Consider the following 6386-nt stretch of genomic DNA (forward strand, 5'->3'; position numbering starts at 1 on the left):
TGGAACCTGTTTCTCCAAATGAGTCCTTTTCACAGTAGTATTGAGGTGGTTCTGAAGCGTGTAGGAGAGTCCTTGTTTATGTTGATAGGAGCTGGCACTAGTCAAAAATAGAATAATACACTTAATTAAATCACTCAGGGTTTTGGGAATGTCCCACAGGGTTTGGCAGTCAGTTTGAATATTGGCATTTTTAGGTATCACTTGTGTTCTTCAGTTAATGTGTTCGTAGAAGTTTGAGTGGTGTACGTGAGCTAAAAAAAAACAAAAACAAAACCAACAACAGCAGTTCCAAAAGCTTGTTGTTAAGCTTACATCTCAGTTCACACGAGGGGCTTTTCCCAATCTGTGGAGTCAGGGCATCCATGGACAGTGGCCGCTTTTATTTATTATCTCCCTGTGGATTATAACTGTGTTTCTCAAAAGAACTATTTCAGAGTAGGTTGGCTGTGTCTCAGCTTTCTACCAAAAGGACTCCATCATAGAGGCTCTTCTTCCTAACCTCCTAGTAGCTTTCCCCCAAAGGTTTCCAACCACATGGATCTCTCTAGGGAAGATAATTTCTAGTTTCCATTGGGTCCAGCTCTTTTAGGAATGGAGTTCCATGTTGTCTGCTAGAACATTGGGCTGAAAGTCAATAAATTTTTAAAACTTTACCTTTGAGGCAGGGTATTTAGTTTCTGTGCTTTGGTTTCTCCTCCAAATACTTAGTTCAGACTTAATTTGTTGTGCAAATAAATGAGACATACTGTAGTACATATTTTGTTTCTTGAAAATATATATAAAAGATGTTTCCCTGAGGCTTTGGGTTGGGCATCACAGTTCCGGCCATGGTTGTTATGTCTTGAGAATCACCTGCTAAACCTTCAGGTTCCGATTTGAGGTGAAGTCTTCCATCAGTCCCTGGATCAGTTCCCAGTGATCTCTCTCTTCTCTATTTTCTGTCTAATGTGGTTATATTCCTTTGTAGTGTCTAATGCTTAGGATCATGCTTTTTATTACTTTCTGTTTTCTCGCTGATTATGTAATGTGTGCTTAACGTCCTTGGTCATTCCCAACACTAAATGAGTATCAGGAGGGTCTTAGATTTGTTCGTATCCCCTTTATTCCTAGACCAGAAAGTGTGTAGGAATCGAAGAACCAGTGACACTTGTTTTTGAAAGGATTTCCTTCCTGATAAATTACCATTCCCCCCCCCCCCCTTTTTTAAAGATTTTATTTATTTGACAGAGAGAGAGAGAGCATAAGTAGGCAGAGTGGCAGGCAGAGGGAGAGGGAGAAGCAGGCTCTCCGCTGAGCAGGGAGCTGGACGTGGGGCTCGGTCCCAGGACCCCAGGATCACGACCTGAGCTGAAGGCAGCCGCTTAACCAACTGAGCCACCCAGGCCGCTCTTTCTCCTTCTTTTTAAAAAATATTTGTTTATTTATTTATTTTGGGGAGAGAAGTTGGGGGTAGTAGGGGAGGGAGGGAGAGAATCTCAAGCAGACTCCCTGCTGAGCATGGAGCCTGATGTAGGGCTCGATCCCATGACCCTGAGATCATGACCTGAGCTGAAATCCAGAGTTGGACGCTCAACCGACTGAGCCACCCAGGTGCCCCCTACTGTTTTCTCCTTTATTCTGCCTTCTCTTAGCACTTCTGCACATAATACTGGTTTTCTAATTTTTCTGTACCACTTGGATTGCAGGCATTGCAGGTCTAAAAGGGACTCCTATCATTTTCCTTTGATACTTCATCAGCATGTATTTTTTGAGCCCCTCTGTGTCAGCCACTGTGTTAGGGGTATGTTTTGCCATTGCAGAACAGAAAGCCTCACCTCCACCACTGTGTGCATGTAGGATGAATTCTTGAGTGCCTCTTGATGCAGTATAATGATTAAACTCTGGAGTCATGAAAACCTGGGTTCAAGCCCTGGCTCTATTCTATATTAGCTTTGTGACCTTAGACAAATTATTTAACTACTCTTAAACCTTAGTTTCCTGATGAGGTAATGGGGATAATAAGAGGATCAGCTTCATAAGTGAGTTGTCAGTATTCAGTAAGTCAAAGTGTAAGATGCTTAACACAGTGCCTGCATATTATAAATGCTCAATTAATGTTAATGCTTAGCACAGTGTTTGCATATTATAAATTCTTAATTAATGTTAGCTATTTTTATTATCAAAAGCTCATTTGCAATAGAGATTATTGTTTTTGACATAACAGCAGGAGTATAACAGGACATGGTTTTGTCAATAAAAAAATTAATTTTTTTGCCAATAAAAATTTTAATTTCTAAAGAACACTTTTTTCTTTCTTGAGTAGTAAGTGTAAAAGTTACTGCTTTACTATAGGACAGTGATCTCCAGTATTGTTTAGGAGCAGAGTCTTTCTCTCCCCCTCTCTCTGCCCAAAAAAGGCTAATGTATCAAACATTAAACATAGGGTCTGTACCGACCAGCTCTTTTACCTGCTCCTCTGAAACAAATTGATACCCTGGAGCAGTGGTGATTTAGGAATTAATTTGTGTGGTCATTTGATTTGCTTTGATTTGATTTTTTAAAGATTTTATTTGACAGAGGGAGACACAGCAAGAGAGGGGACACAAGCAGGGGCAGAGGGAGAGGGAGAAGCAGGCTCCCTGCTGAGCAGGGAGCCCAATGCGGGACTCGATCCCAGAACCCTGGGATCATGACCTGAGCTGAAGGCAGACGCTTAATGACTGAGCCACCCAGGCGCCCTGTGTAGTCCTTTTAAAATGTAGATTTCCAGGGCGCCTGGGTGGCTCAGTGGGTTAAGCATCTGCCTTTGGCTCGGGTCATGATCTCCAGGGTCCTGGGATGGAGCCCTGCCTTGGGCTCCCCGCCCAGTGGGGAGTCTGCTTCTCCCTCTCCCTCTGCCCTTCCCCCTGTGCTCACGCTCTCTCTCTCAAATAAATAAAAATCTTAAAAAATAAATAAATAAAATGCAGATTTCCCATGCCTAACCTTTGAGAAGCAGTAGCTCTAGGTTGTGACCAGGGTTCCATGCTGTTACTGTGTTGTTCCTGGCTGGTTTTGCTGTATGTGATCTGAAGATCACATATTTGAGAAACACTCTTTTAGGATATTTATTTAAAAAAAAAGAAAGAAGGGCGCCTGGGTGGCTCAGTCGTTAAGCGTCTGCCTTCAGCTCAGGTCATGATCCCAGGGTCCTGGGATCGAGTCCCGCATCGGGCTCCCTGCTTGGCAGGAAGCCTGCTTCTCCCTCTCCCATTCCCCCTGCTTGTGTTCCTGCTCTCACTATCTCTCTCTGTCAAATAAATAAGTAAAAATCTTTAAAAAAAAAAAAAAAAGAAAGAAAGAAGCATGGGGCACCTGACTGGCTGTTGGTAGAGCATGCGACTCTTGGGTCCACGTTGGGTGTAGAGATTACTTAAAAACAAAATCTTTAACAACAACAACAAAAAACCCCACAAAAACACCAAAATCTATAGATTTTGGTGTCATCAACACCCATAGCTTGAATTTGACAAAACAAGGAATTCTGGGCCCCGGCAGCAGGTCCTTGAGTGTGGGCTGGGGTCTTCGTGGTTTCTTCTGGGAATCACTGCTACCTAGCTAACAAGAGACCTAAGTTCTGAAAGCAAATGTGGATAAATTAAAGCTAAGTGATGTCCAGGCTTTTTGAAATTGGAAGATGGATGATCAGAGTGATTTGATTTATTTGCTCAGGCATGCAAATGCCTTCAATTAATGATAAATTTCTTTCCATTAATTTTGGTATACTGTTAGCCCCATTATTAGCTATGTGTTATATAGTAGGAATCTAATACATTCTGTGCAAATCATAAGCTATCCTTGGTAAAGTTCAAGTATATGCCATTTTAAATAAAGCCCTTCCTTAATTTTTTGTTAATTCAGACTAATCGAACAAGTAAGATGATAATTATTCTCTTTACAAAAGACAGTCTTACTTTAAAATTTTACTATAAATTTCTTTAAATGGTGAGCTTGCCTCTGTTTTTAATTACTTAGGGCTTGGTTTACTCAGACCTTTTAATATACATTGTCAATAAAGAGTCCTATTTGTTTCATTAACTAGGTCTAATCTCCTGATTTTTGAATAGTGAATGCAGTTTTGTCATCAGAAAAATGATTAGCGATCCCACAGAGCCATTGTGGGAGCTGGTGTCTGTTGATGCAGCAGGACTCAAGTGTTTTCTTAAAAGCATTAACCTTGAGGGCGCCTGGGTGGCTCAGTTGGTTAAGCGACTGCTTTCGGCTCAGGTCATGATCCTGGAGTCCCGGGATCGAGTCCCACATCGGGCTCTCTGCTTGGCGGGGAGCCTGCTTCTCCCTCTGACCCTCCCCCCTCTCATGTGCTCTCTCTCTCTCATTCTCTCTGTCTCAAATAAATAAATAAAATCTTTAAAAAAAAAAAAAGCGTTAACCTTGAGAAAAGAGATCTATTTTATTTTTATTTTTTTTAAAGATTTTACTTATTTATTTGACAGAGAGACAGGGAGAGAGGGAACATAAGCAGGGGGAGTGGGAGAGGGAGAAGCAGGCTTCCTGCTGAGCAGAGAGCCCCATGTGGGGCTCGATCCCAGGACCCTGGGATCATGACCTGAACTGAAGGCAGACGCTTAACCAACTGAGCCACCCAGGCGCCCCTAGAAAAGAGATTTATAATTTTTTTGAAAAGATTTTACTTATTTATTTAAAAGAGAGAGAGACAGTGAGAGAGGGAACACAAGCAGGGGGAGGGCCAGAGGGAGAAGCAGGCTTCCCGCCGAGCAGAGAGCCCGATGCAGGGCTCGATTCCAGGACCTTGAGATCATGACCTGAGCTGAAGGCAGTCACTTAACCAACTGAGCCACCCAGGCCCCCCAAGAGATTTATAATTTTAAGTGTGTTTAAACCTCTTTTGATGGGAAAATCTTGACTTTTTTTGTTTTTTTTTTTTGGTAAAGATTTTATTCTTAAGTAATCTACACCCAGTGTGGGCCTTGAACTAGCAACCCTGAGATCGAGTTGTGCGCTCCACCCACTGAGCCAGCCGGATGCCCCCTGAAAGAAAAGTTTTAAGTAGAGCTAGTGCTTGGTGTTAGTTTTCATGGGAGAAACATTTTTCAGTTTATCCTCATAGTTAGGAGAGCTTGTGTCCTTTTTGTTAAATGTTTAGTATATATTCTTAGATCTTTTCATCTTCTCTGCAGGCAGGCTTTCTAAGCAATTTTAATTTTTTTTCTTTTTAAGAGACGGAGAGAGAGTGAGTAGGGGGGGCAGAGGGAGAGGGAGAAAATCTAAAGCTGACTCCATGCTGAGCTTAGAGCCCGACTTAGGGCTCAATCCCACAACCCTGAGATCATGACCTGAGCTAAAATCAAGAGTCAAACGCTTAACTGACTGAGCCACCCAGGTACCTCTTGGGAGAATTTCTTAATGGTTACATTTTGAAATTTAGTTCTAGACTTTAAAAAACCCCATAACATGTTTCCTGAAGTTCCAAAGGCATGGATGAGGGAAGGAACTTGGGTAAGCACATGGTGGAGAGTATATTTGAAGAGCTCACAGGGGACAGGGACTATAATGTGTTTTTATGTGTCTTCCATGACATGGCACCTAGCGGCAATTAATAAATGAACGAATATAGTACCACTCATAATGACCATTAGACTTTACTTGATTGAGAAAGTGAATCGTATCATGCATTTAGAAAATTTTCTGGAGGCACCTGGCTGGCTCAGTCAGTAGAGCGTTTGACTCTTGATCTTATGGTCATGAGGTTGAGCCCCACATTGGGTATAGAGATTACTTAAATAAATAAATAAATAAATCTTAAAAAAAATTCTGGAGATGATGAGGGGGCTTGAAATATACATAGTCCTTTTCTACATTCTTCTTTTTGGTCACTACATTTTAATGAAAAGGAAGGGGATAGAAATACTACACTGAGGCAGCGTCTTAGCATAGAAGATGTAAGGTAATTCATTAATTATTGTATTACATTCTAAAATATACATTTCTTCATATTTTAATACTTCTGATGTTGCAAGGCATTTCATTATTGATGGCTGGTAGAACATAAATAATCATGTATCCTGCAATTAACGGCATCTTAAATGCATTAAAATATGGTGGCCATCCTCATTTTTAACACAGCATCTGCTTGGTTTAGGTTCTGTGTCAATTTCTTAATTTTTTTTTTTTTTTTAAAGATTTTATTTATTTATATGACAGAGAGAGACAGCGAGAACAGGAACACAAGCAGGGGGAGTGGGAGAGGGAGAAGCAGGCTTCCCGCAGAGCAGGGAGCCCGACGTGGGACTCGATCCCAGGACCCCGGGATCATGACCTGAGCTGAAGGCAGACGCTTAACGACTGAGCCACCCAGGCGCCCCAATTTCTTAATTTTTATTTTGAAC

This window comes from Leptonychotes weddellii, unplaced genomic scaffold, assembly GCF_054177405.1.
Source record: "Leptonychotes weddellii isolate Sample4059 unplaced genomic scaffold, ASM5417740v2 HiC_scaffold_1346, whole genome shotgun sequence".
Classification (NCBI taxonomy): domain Eukaryota; kingdom Metazoa; phylum Chordata; class Mammalia; order Carnivora; family Phocidae; genus Leptonychotes; species Leptonychotes weddellii.